Source organism: Manacus candei, unplaced genomic scaffold (genome assembly GCF_025592945.1).
Source record: "Manacus candei isolate 608988 ecotype Guabito, Panama unplaced genomic scaffold, ASM2559294v1 h1tg000050l, whole genome shotgun sequence".
In the NCBI taxonomy this organism is placed as follows: domain Eukaryota; kingdom Metazoa; phylum Chordata; class Aves; order Passeriformes; family Pipridae; genus Manacus; species Manacus candei.
In genome coordinates this window covers 25189095-25201715 of record NW_026138098.1, presented here as the reverse complement: position 1 = coordinate 25201715, position 12621 = coordinate 25189095, and the positions used below count along the sequence as shown (strand labels likewise).

The window sequence follows — 12621 nt, the reverse complement described above, 5'->3', positions numbered from 1 at the left end:
CAGAGCCATGCTTTACATCACACTCCACGATCACACCTAAGTGGCTCTTTGTCAAGATAACAGTGTGTGTCTGGAATCTAGAACCAGGCCTGCGAGATGAGGAAGCGATAGGTCGATAGGCGCTAACTCAGCACACACACATCCTGCCAAATTCGCCATTTCCCTCTCTCTTATCCCTTCCTTCAGATTAAGGTAAAGGGCTGGTCATGGCACAAACAGCTCTACTGATCTGAAAGGCAGGGATGGCCAGAATGCCCCTCAAACTTGGACCAAGAACAAGACACTGAAAGTTCAAGTAAGTGTAAGCAAGGCTCTCAGTGTGGGCATGGTTTGCATTTCCCCTCTCTTGCCTTACCCTGTGATTTTCCTTTAGTGGCAGAACAGCAGATCATAAAGACACCATAAACCAACAACTACTCAACTGTTTCGATCCATAATTCATATTACTGAATGGTTTGTAATGTGACTTCTACTTATTTATGTCTTGAGTAGAACTGCATGGGACTCTTGACTCTACCTAATAAGCTGACCAGATTTAAGTGCTTTTTTTCTAGAATTCACTTCTCCAGGGCACAGAGATGTTTCACACGTATATGTGTATACTCTGCTGTTTCAGTCACTTTCATGGCATCTAAAATGCAAATTAGAATGTACATACTGTACATTTGAAACTTGAAAAAAAAATGTTTGCCTAAAAATTCCCATATCCTTTTACTGGACAGACTGGTACAGTCTAAGAAGTTGTATCCTTACTTTAATGAACAGTGAGCGGACACAGATTCAGAAATATATACCCAAATGCTCTATTTATACAGAAGTCTATACCAGCACAAGCAAGGTCCCAGACTCACACAGAAACCTCTATCTCATGAATCTCTTCAGGGGCACTGAGCAGTTTGTTATTCAGAGCGCTGTTCATGACAAAACTATTTTCCACTCCCCCCATACACATAAGAGACAGCAAATTTTTCAGATAGTTGTTCGATTAGAGAAGCTGGCTGCTCACCACTCCTGTTACACGACTCAACATCTCTTCAGTTAAACAATTCCAGGACTACTCAACCCCCTGGAGGAAAAGAGTGTTCCCCATGGTGGGAACCCTGACTGCATGGCTCTCACAACAAGACAAACTCCAGACCACAGCATCCATGTGCATCCCACACACCCAAGCCGCCTGAGATTTCTGTACCTAGCTGATAATGTTCTTCCATGGCTTCTGTTGGATTAGTCTCAGGGAAAGAAATCTTTTCTGCTAGACAGGTCTTATAACAGCAGCTCAAGCTCCTCACCTCCACACTCTAGACACAAGAGGGTTCAATAAAGCACTCCTGTCAATAAATTATAATACTTATGAAACAGAAGAGCCAGTTTCACATACAAGTATTATCTTTTGATTATGCCACTGCCACCTTCTCAATAGCAAATGCCATCCAAAGGTCCTTCAGCAAATATAAATTGATACATTTTATTAAAAGCCAGTAACACAGAGTCTTATCTGCCTGTAAGACCCCCAAACAGACCTCAGTAGTCATGAAGTTTAATCTCTCAGTGGACAGCAGAGGTATTTATCAGGAGATAAAGCTAGCCTAGACATGACACCACTTCAGCAGTGATCCATCTTACAAGCCAGGACACATTATCTGCATTTTAATTGAACATCAGGACAGATGGAGAAGGGCATGCTGAAAACAAATATATATACATGCATATAGATTTCTCTTGAAATATTTGGAGAGATACAAACTGAGACACTTTTTTTTTTTTCTTAAAGGAAGTAATGGATTTTTTAATTGTACATGTAATGCCATCCCAACCGTCTGTCCTCCAGTTAACCATAAACAAAATCTAAGGTTGCTATCAGCTACCTGAACCACAGCTATTGTATTGCTGTACTTGTCCAAATTGTCATTTCTCCCACACAGCATAGCTTCTCAAAGCCCATCTGGAAAAGCAGAGGGCAGACTGCACAAAAGTAACTCACATAACTGAGCAGGAACCCGACAGGGCTCTTGGAGGTAGGACTGAGAACACAATCCCCTGCTCTCCCACACAGACAGGTCATAAATTTCTGTAATAAGCTGATCTAATTTACTCTCCAAAATAGTTTTGCTTTTAAAACCCAATGGCTCCCATTGAAAGGTGCTCTCTGACTCTCACCCTTCCCCTAGCAGCTAGAAGTACTTTCATTTCTATACTCAATTCCACTTGTTCTCACATCACTAGCCCTGCCAGGCTCCCTCTGCCTCTTCCCCCACACAGCCTGGATGGACGGACACCCAGCAGCCCTTTACTGCTGACAGTTTGCTACTTTCACAGCCCAATCTCATTTATTCTCTTCTGGTCAAGAGAAGCCCCTCAGTCCACTGACTCCCCTGGACAGTAAACATTTGATGCATGAACCAAACAGCCAAAAATTGTACATGTGAAGGCTCACCACATACAATGACATAACACGTGGTATTTGAAATTCCCCGCCTCGCCGCCGCAAGACTCATCTTTATCTTTCTCTCAGATACATCATAAGAGCATCAAATAGAGTAATTTTTTTTCAGTGAGCATACTGGCTCTAAGTAATTTCTGCTATAAAAAACGCTGAGCCTATTAGTGGAAAACCATTATTATCTGGAAATTACTCTTTCATGGGCCTCAGCAAGAATTAAAAGATTAAATGTGGAAAGTGAAAATTATCATATGGATCTGAAATTTCACCAAGGCAGAATAAGCATTTTGACACCAGACCATTTTGGCTGGAAGAAAAATAACAGCAGAATTAAATTTCCAGTAACTATACCTACTACATGGGGATTGCTGTACTCTGGCCCGGTTCCCCACATGCACATCCACCTGCTGAAATTTAAAAAAAAATGCCCTTTCTGTCGATCTCATGCTATTTTAAAAGTAGCAGCAAGATCACTTTACTCAAAAATAATGGTACTTAAGATACAGAAAGGCTGGCAGGGCCAAGTAAGAGCAGACTTCCATTCGGTTAAGTGCTGTGCACTTATCAGGTCACAAGTGAAAACGACTTTGCAGGTCTCTCGCTGGCCTGTGGTGTCCCTGCATTAGAACCCACGCTAAGATTCAGCCGCTGTGAGCAGCTCGAAAGACAGCAGGGGATGTTGCTGATCAGGATTAAGGGTACTGGCAGAGCGGGATAGAGAAGGGAATTTTACCCGCTGCTTTGTAACAAATCCCCTCTGTTTGGTGCACACATTAGCCGGGAAGGTTGTACGCTACTGCTTTACATGCTAACTGCATCCAGCAGGATAAACAAAAAAAGAAGTGTTCCCACCACCTTCTGGTTAATTCAGTAATAAAAAGCCCCACTGTTCTACTATCTTTTCTGAGGCAAAGACCCAATCTCCCTCTCTTATTAAAAAAAATATAAAAATTTATATATGAATTATTCTTTGACTTCCTTCTTCCCTCCCCTCTAGCATTGTGAGTTTATAGCCCTAGGCAGTAATTAAAGAGGCCTCATTTACATATTTATGATGTCTCAAAAATGGAGAATGCTTTTTTTTTAAAGGAACAGATGTATCGACCTGTTAGCCTTTTTTTTAACCCCAAACATACTGAATTTTTTTTCTTAAACCATTACAACAAAACCCTCTTCCATATTGAAAATAGAATTAAATCATGCAGTGGCTCTATGAAGGAGAATTTCACAAGCTTCTGCTACACTCTGTGTTGGTTGAAAGTTCAGGTTAGAAGACTGCAATTATTGTATCAGAAACTGAACTTCCAACCAACACAATTAAGAAGAACAATTTAGTAAAACATGTTCCCCACCAGTTCCTAAGGTAGCATGAACAGACTTCTAGGGGGGAAAAAAAGTAAATAAAAAAAAGCCCAACATTTCAGCATTGCTTCAGAACATGTCTAAAAATGTACTGCAGTTTGAAAGTTAGTGCGGATTCAGTTCTGCTCTGCGATGACCTCTCCTCATGGCCAGAGCTGCCATCCACAGCGAGAGCTCTTTCACACCAGGACCATGGACCACAGAAATCTGCTCACCTGCGGCCAAGAGAGACCTGAATCACCACTGAAACAGGTCCAACCTTCTCCCTGACTTTAGAGACTATTCATGAAGTGCTTTCAGTGAGTGCCCTCAACATCTGGGCAGAGGTGGAGCCGAAGTGGAACTCACTGGAAACATGTCAGCTGCTGCCCAGCCCTAAGCACTGCCACCCACTCCCCTTGCCTCAGCAACGCCATGCCATTCCTTCAGAAATCAAGTTTCTAGCAAATAACCTTCCCACCAGAAACCCATTTTGAGGGCAGAGGAGGAAAGGCAGCCCTTGCCAGGAAGCAGGGTAGGCTGCTGTGAGCGGTTCTCAAGGCCAGCAGCACAGCATTACTCAGGTCTCCATTTCCACAGGGGACCAGCACACTCCCAGCCACTCTGCGGCTGCTGGACCAGACAAGATCTAATTTGGAGCCACTTCGGACCACTCAGTGGGAGAAGGACGTGAAAAAAAAAGACACAGGAAATACCATTATCGGTTAAGAAATTCTTTTTTTAACAGCAGGTGAGAAGGGGAAATGAAGAAAAACCATTCCTTAAGCAGGGATTCAGCATAGCAGCTCTAATCACCCGCATCCCCTCCCACCACAGCGCACACGTCGGTTAATGCTATTTATTCAATCAGCTGAAAACTAACAATTTCCTGCATGTCTCCAGCATGCTGGGGGGTCCTAGGAGAAGGCAGACAATCTGTATCTTCTAAGCGACTTTGATCAAGCCAGAAGCCAGGCTGGAGCGGGGCCGGGAACCGGGAACCGCCGACCGCCCGCCCCCGCGCCGCGCCGCCAGGGGGCGCCGCAGGGCCGCGCCACCGCCCGCGCGGGGCCGGGGGAGCCCGGAGGGAGCCCGGGGCTGAGGGGACACGGGGAGGGGAGAGCGGGGCTGAGGGGGCACGGGGAGGGGAGAGCGGGGCTGAGGGGGCACGGGGAGGGGAGAGCGGGGCTGAGGGGACACGGGGAGGGGAGAGCGGGGCTGAGGGGACACGGGGAGGGGAGAGCGGGGCTGAGGGGGCACGGGGAGGGGAGAGCGGGGCTGAGGGGGCACGGGGAGGGGAGAGCGGGGCTGAGGGGGCACGGGGAGGGGAGAGCGGGGCTGAGCCTGCCCGGGGCTGAGGAGGCACGGGGAGAGGAGAGCGGGGCTCAGCCTGCCCGGGGCGGAGGGGGCACGGGGAGAGGAGAGCGGGGCTGAGCCTGCCCGGGGCGGAGGGGACGCGGGGCGAGGAGAGCGGGGCTCAGCGCTGCCCGGGGCGGTGGTCGCCGCCGGCCCCTCTCCTGCACTCTGCAGAGGCTGCCGCGTCCTGTCGCCTGAAAGCACGGAAACCTCAAGGAGCCGGGTCCGAACCAGCCCAGCAGCTCCCGGGAGCCTGTCGCCTCCAGTGAGGGATTTAAGAAACACCATTTCCCTCAGCGCCCCGTCCTGGTGGTAAAACGTGGCTGTCCAGAGACGAAAACCCATCTAAATCCCACTTGACATTGTTCTTATCATTAAACGTACTCGTTGTTTTCTTGAGCTATCGGAACATATCTCCGGGTGTACACACAGGTTTAATGCTATTAATTGCATATAATTGCATCAGTTCTCCTCCCCAGCCTCCGCCGATGCCCTCCCGCGGCACAGCCCCGACAGCCCGCACAATGCAGCTCGGCACGTCTGCACTCGCAGGCACAGGCACACGGCTCACACAGCACTGAGAGGGCTCTAAGCCCGCTTTTCAGTGCGAGAATTCTCAAAGATGCTCTCAGAGATCATCTGCTGAGAAAAGTTTAGTGTCTATCCACGACAACTAATTTATTTCCCCTACTAGTTATGAAACAAAACAAAGAGGTATAAAATGTGAGGTGAAAGGCTGTTTTCATCATTAAATACTTGAAAAAGGAAGCTGTTTTAATAAAGCTTTATTTACCATTAGCTGCTAAATAGCTACAGCCTTTGGCTTTCAGCTATTAAAAAGGGCCAGATGTGAGACAAAGCAGTGTTTGTTATGCTGGGTGAGGAAGAATAGATATTTGTGCTGTGCTGCTTTCCATTGTTGCTCTACAAATGTGCAGTAATCCCCAGAAGACTTTCTATCATCTTTGATTGTGAGAGGGGGAAAGCGAGCGAGCGTGTGTGCGTGCGCACACCGCCCGGCAGGCACAGCTCCGCCGAGGTGGGAGCAGGTTCTTGTAATTTATGGTGGCTTGAGCTGCAAGGGCTGGCAGTTTTCTCGGGTTTAAGGAAGCTGTTTCCACAGCCGTGTGCTTGGGAACGTTTTTATATACAGAGCCTATTATATGCAGGCATGAACAGCCAGCCGGATACACACAAAAGCAAACCCACACATGCTTTTGAAAAAAAGACAGCATGACAGCTTGCATAAGCAAGCCTGCTGGACTCCTCTGGGAGGAGGAGCGGCGGTGCACACAAGTTGTTCAATCATGAAGCACATCTGCACCCTGATTACAAAAGCAAAGGTGGTCCGGGGCTAGCTGGAAGCACATACACAGCACTAGGATATGACCTATACTTAAAGTATAGACATAAAAATATAAAAAAACCCCCTCACTGTATAAGAATGGTGTTGCAGAAACATAAAAATATCACACCTCTAGCTAAGGAGAGTGCTCCTTTGAGCCTGGACAAGTTGGTCTCTAGCCAGCACTAACCATTAAGCACATGAACTGCCTCCTGCACCAGCAGCCCTCACCTCAGCCTGCTGGCTCAAATGAGTGGTTTCCTCAGACCGAGAGCAGCATCTGCAGATCACAGTTTCAGGTAATTGCCCTGCTGCATGCTTATATTACAAGGTTGGTTTCCCTGCATTCCAACTAGCTCCTAGTGTCATCAGCTCTGTCAGCTTGTTACCTTTAGGGAGAGCAAGGAAAAGGGACACTGCAGTTTAAAACAGCAAGAGGTAATAACACAAAATTAAAGGCAAAAGTGTGTAGAAGTGTGCTACTGGGGAGCCAGGGCTGACAGACCTGCTACAGTGCTCTCAGAGGCTTTGCACACTCCAATATAGACAGATCTGCTAGAACAAACATTGACAGTTCCACAGCAGAACCCACTGATCCAGTGGTTTATTATATGTACTGTAGCTTGCAGGTAAGAAATACTAATCCTCATCGGGACAGCTGCAAGTAAATGAGCCATCCCTAAAAGCTTGCAGGGTTGCACTCAAATCATTTCATAACCAGTGTCCCTGATCACTCATACAACAACGCTTTAAAAAATCCCTCCCTGATAAACTGCTGATCTCTAAACCGAAGCAGAATCAAGCACCTCTTCCCACTTTCAGGGCTCAGTGGCAGCATTGCAGAATAAGTCAAGTGAGCATAAGAACTGAAAAGGATTTGCATTCCGGCATGTGATGCTTGCTTATTTACCTAATGAAAGCCTGTTTCTTTCAAAGGTTCTGTGGAAAGATGTGAAGTATTTGCTGAAAATTGTTTGTGTTTGCCTACCAAATATTGCAACAGGCCTGTGGTGTTGCTAACATTACCTGGCTTACACACCCTTCTGGGGGCTGAGTTTATAGAGCTGCAACAAAGAACATGTATGAACTGTCAACTTTTTCCTGCTCTTGCTAGACTTTATCAGCTACTAAAGACAGCCAGCCGGTTTGGACATATGTTATTTGCTTAAAACCTGAAAGATGAGCTACAGAAGACAACCTAATATAAGCATTTCCTAAAGGCTTAGAGGAAACAGGAATGACCCAACCAAACCATACAAAGATGGTCTCAGAAGGAGGAGAAAAGAAGGACAGAGATGGCACTAGCAGCATATATTTTAAACAATTTAACAATAATCTGTCAAAAACTGAAGATGCTATTTTGTATTTGCTATGCTCTGATAACATCTCTCTTGAACCAGACAGCCTGCTATATAACAAACAGAGGTCAAAACCTCTTGGGCCAGCCCAAAGAAATGCTCCTAGCAAGAAACTTCTCAAGCCCACTGTGAATTAGAAATGAGAAGGATTTACATTCTGACACTGAATGCCCTCTTACTTATCTGATGAAACCAGGCATGTTTTGGAAGTTGAACTGTAGCATTTGAAGGAAATTGCTGATTTCTTCTAGTGATATTGTGCCATCACAACTTCTATTCCTCATTACTGGGTGGCAACAGAAAAAACATAACAATCCCCCATCCCCAAACTATATTGCACCAAATAAAGGAATGAGCACAGATTTGGACTCCTTTTTTTCAGTAAGTTTAGCCTTGTAAAAAAGGCATATAGTCAAAGTGGATGGTAATTTCTCTTTATAGTCTATATACATAAGATTTATCCACCTTTGCTTTCATTCTGTGAGAATTAAGAAACTCCTCCCAAGACCAAGGATTTCTGATAAGCCACCAGGGAAAGAATCATTCCTCTGGAGAAAATCACTCAGGGAGAGGGAAGGAGTGAAAAAAGAAAAGCAGCATTACCTCAATCAACAAATTCTCTGGAGAACAGAGCAACTGAATAGCTGCCTTGGGAGACAGGCTCTAATAACTTTTACTTCAGCCATTATTCTGGTCATTTTGAGAAAATTTAAATATTTACCACACTTCCTCAAACAGAAGCAAAATAAATTCCAGGAAGACCAGCAAAACTTGTAAAGACTAAATACAGATGAAGTAAGGTTGGATGGCTGTGAATTTTTGTGGCCGGTGAAACAGCAATCACTGGCAGCCAATTATATTGTCTGCACTGCTTTCAGTGGCCACCCAAATGTGTCTTCTCACAAACTCTCCACCTCCTTTGAATTATGACAATTTGGTGCTAGGGGGTGCAATTTCTTTAACGTAATTTAAACTTAAGACACTGGGCATCTAGACAAAACAAACCTACAGTTTTGTTAAGATCTATAATCAATTTTATCGTCTTCATTTTAAGGCAAATTCATCCATATTAATATTTCTGGACTTGTGGAATACATATCAAAAAACAAGGTATTTGGTTTTATGGAACTGTCCTGCAGACAAACGTCCAGTATTTCAAGTCACCACCAAATCCTAAGCTATAGGAAACATTGTTGACAGTCCGAGTAAAACAATACCAGATTGAACAAGCAAATCAAATGGTTGTGTGTCCCTCAAGGAATACTCTCCTGTACATATGCAATGAAGCATCGTGTGAATACAATATATTGGGAGACTTGAAATGTGACTGCTATTAATATTACTCTCAACAGCTAATATTCAAGTACCTGAAACACAACCAAAGGGTCAGATTCATTGCTACTGAAACTTTATCAAGGAGCCCAGAAATATTTTTGACACCCTAGAGTTGATTTTGAAAACAACGTAATTTAAAAAACCAGTTGCAACTGCAGCGCCTTCATTCCAGGACAGTCAAAGCTTCACACATCCCTAGTGTTTGACCATCTGTAATACAGTCATGCTTTTCATGCTAAGTGCCCATAATTCCACTAAGGCAGAAATTCTTCTACACACCTAGAAGACAAAACACTGCAGGAGCTTTATACAACAAAGCCTGCTGCCTTCAAGAAAGATTTAAACTGAAATATCCGTGATCCTCTACACTGCCCCATTCTGTTTTCTCACTATCTTATCATTTGAGAGAACCTTTATATCCAGAAACTGGCCTCTGAGAATTGCCAGTGTCCCGAACCTACTTTACAGGCAAATAAAGAGAATTTTACCTTTACCATGAAATAAGTTTCTCTTTTACTAAGAATCTTAAGAGACAACTTAGTTTTCCAAGGTTTGATGAATTCCATGATTAAAGATCTGTCACTTGCTCAATTCACAAACAAACCTCTTGGGATAGTCAGGAACAGGTTTCAGTAGCATTTCTTCTGAGAGCACAGATCTCTGTTAGCTGTACCTCCACTATCACCCTCAGGTGATAGCACGAGCAAAGCTGAAATGGCATTTGGCAGAACACAACGTAGATCCGGAGCAGATTTTTTAAAATCCTCTCAAGTATTTGAAAGCAGCAACTGTACAAATGCTAAACTGGGCCTGAACAAAAGCTACCTCAACCGCAAAGACCAGGAACCAGTGTGGCATCCATCCCCTGTTAAGAAGAGGAGGCACAGTTCCCGTCATCCCCACTGCTGTTTTGACTGGAACAGGCCAGGAGCGAGCCTGACAACTTATGAGCGACAACTGTCTTACAAACTGAAGCAAGCAGACTTCCCGTTTATATTACAGACAATGTAAACAGAAACACTATTGCTGATGAATTATTTATAGTGCAGTCCATAAATTAAGACACTTAGACCATCTTGCATTTTTCATACCACCGTCATTATTACAAAGTATATGCCCAGAAGCTTTTTCCCATAACTGCAGGACGAAGCTGGCCCTGTGAATAGAGACCTGAGCTCTTCTCCACCACCAAAGCTTCCTTTCTTCAGCTCCTCTGGCTTTCCAATTACATGGAGAGCTCCTCGGGGTAGATGCTATCTCCACCAAATACACATAAAGTGCCTAATGCAAATCACAATTCAGACTGGGGCTACTACAAGCTAGTTTAATAAGAACAATGAAAAGTGATGGAGTAAAATCTTTAATGTACGTATTACTATAATTTAAGGATAAAACATCTATTACCCTTCCTGAAATTCAAGACAACATTTCCAACATTCAGCCAGACTTCAAAATACAGAAATAACATGATAAACTTAGACTGTACACCCAGGCGACATCTGGATAAAAGCAGTTTAAGTCCAGATGGTGTTTTCTTCTACTCACATCCTTCCTTTCTTATTTTTTGTTTAAATGGTTATTATGACACAGTGGAACAGACCTCAGAAAGCTCCACACTTCTCTTCTTTGCTCCCAACGGCAACACTACAGACTCCAGAGGTCAGCTTTATAGCCTTCAAGTTTTTCTGAAGCCCTGCCTGATTAGATGTACTCTAGAGTGACTTTCAATGTGATCAAACACGATGTGCTGGCGACACGCATACAAAGATGGCAGAGCAGCCACACTGCAAAGCCTTCAGCAGGCAGAAGTCCGTGTGGCATCTCATTTGAAACAACACTCAACTCCCCTGAAAATGAAACAAGTATCTCCTTTAAAAAGGTTCTGATGAACTCGAGAAACATGTTGTTGTGACAGTTTCAAACCTCGCAGAGAATAAAACTCTTTTCTATCCAACATCTCCTTGTCTTTTAGTCTTGATTTTTGTCATCCTTGAGCAGCTACATTTTCGCACCTTTCTCTCCCCCCCCTCCCCGAGCAACTGGGGTTCATTAGACCTGAAATTTGGAAGGATATCTTTTGAAAGATGGTTCATGTTTTATAAAGCCTAGCTGCTCAGTATACCACATTACAGGATTAAAAAGGTTCCTGCTTATCGCACAGCTGATCCAGGCAGGGATATAAAAGGAAAGGACAGGATTGCAAGAAACAAGCCATGTTGCAGGAGGAGCCCATTTGCTCCCATCCTATCTGGGACAAGGGAAACAATTCAGACAGTACCAGATGTGAGAGTGTAAATTTTTTTTGGTTTTGCTTCACTTGACATACCCCAAGCCATGAAGAATTATACAGTAAAGAGCAGCTCTTCCTTCCCAACCAAAAAGCCATGTCACTAACTTGCACTACTTCAAATTAAGGACTTCTTTGAGCCATCCTTTCCTAGCTTTCCCATAGGTCATAAATTGAACCTGGCTCTGCTGTCCTTTACAAGACATTTAGACACTCACCAGTCCTGAGTAAGGAAACTTCTGCTCTCTTAACCAGCTGACAGACAGCATAGGTAAGACCTAGGTACTCACAGTTTTTCCTCCTAAGGTGATGGTGGTATTCAAAACGGCAGACAGCAAACTACTAAATAATGCAGTGCTCTGTCTTTTATCTCTACACTTCCCAGCTTGTAATTTCATCATTCTGACTGTACAAAGCATAAGAAGCAAGCAAACACCCATGTAAATGTCTTCCTCCAACAGCTGACTTCTTGGCTATTGGGAAACGGCAAAGCAGCAACAATTAAACAAGTCCTTAAGTCAGATGCGGGAAATGATAATTTTAAAAGAAAAGTCTAAGAGAACAAAACTCACCAACCTTTTTACAGGTTTGCACAAATACTGGAGAAGTAGAGGTACATGGGATAGCCATAATACAAGACAGGACAAAATACTTCTATGAAATATCACAGGAGAAAGTATGATTTCTCAGTTCTTTGTAACAACTACTTCTCTTCTTCAGAACAGTAAGAATTATTTGACACCTTTCTCTTACCAGCTCAAATACAGATGTATTATATACTAGGTATTATGACTAACTGTATGGCAGGACAAAATCAGGGCATGCACAAGATTTTGTTCAGAAAGGAAGCTGTAAGCACAAACAAGAAGAGAGCCATACTATGTATAGACAGAACCGTAATCTGAAGAATTGGAGACCTGGGCCTGCCGAGAAAGACACAAAAAATATGTGGATTGAACGTCATTTGGGAAAAAAAAAAAAAAGAAAAAAAGACCCTGCCACAAAGTTTGTAGAGTGTAAATTAAGCAACATTAATCACTTTCCTTTGCAATCATTAATGCACTATAATTATCTTTGTATGATTTTCAATAAAAAGATCAGTATTTATTAAGCACCTTCATGAATTCAATCGTAAGTTCATTAACAACAAAACAAAGAA

At 43.7% G+C, this 12621-nt stretch overlaps 1 protein-coding gene across 8 annotated transcripts in view; it reads right to left on the bottom strand.

The window, feature by feature from the left end:
* ZMIZ1 (zinc finger MIZ-type containing 1) overlaps positions 1 to 12621 on the bottom strand; it is a 347321-nt gene that overhangs the window by 159086 nt on the left and 175614 nt on the right. The gene's annotated exons all lie outside the window — the stretch shown is intronic.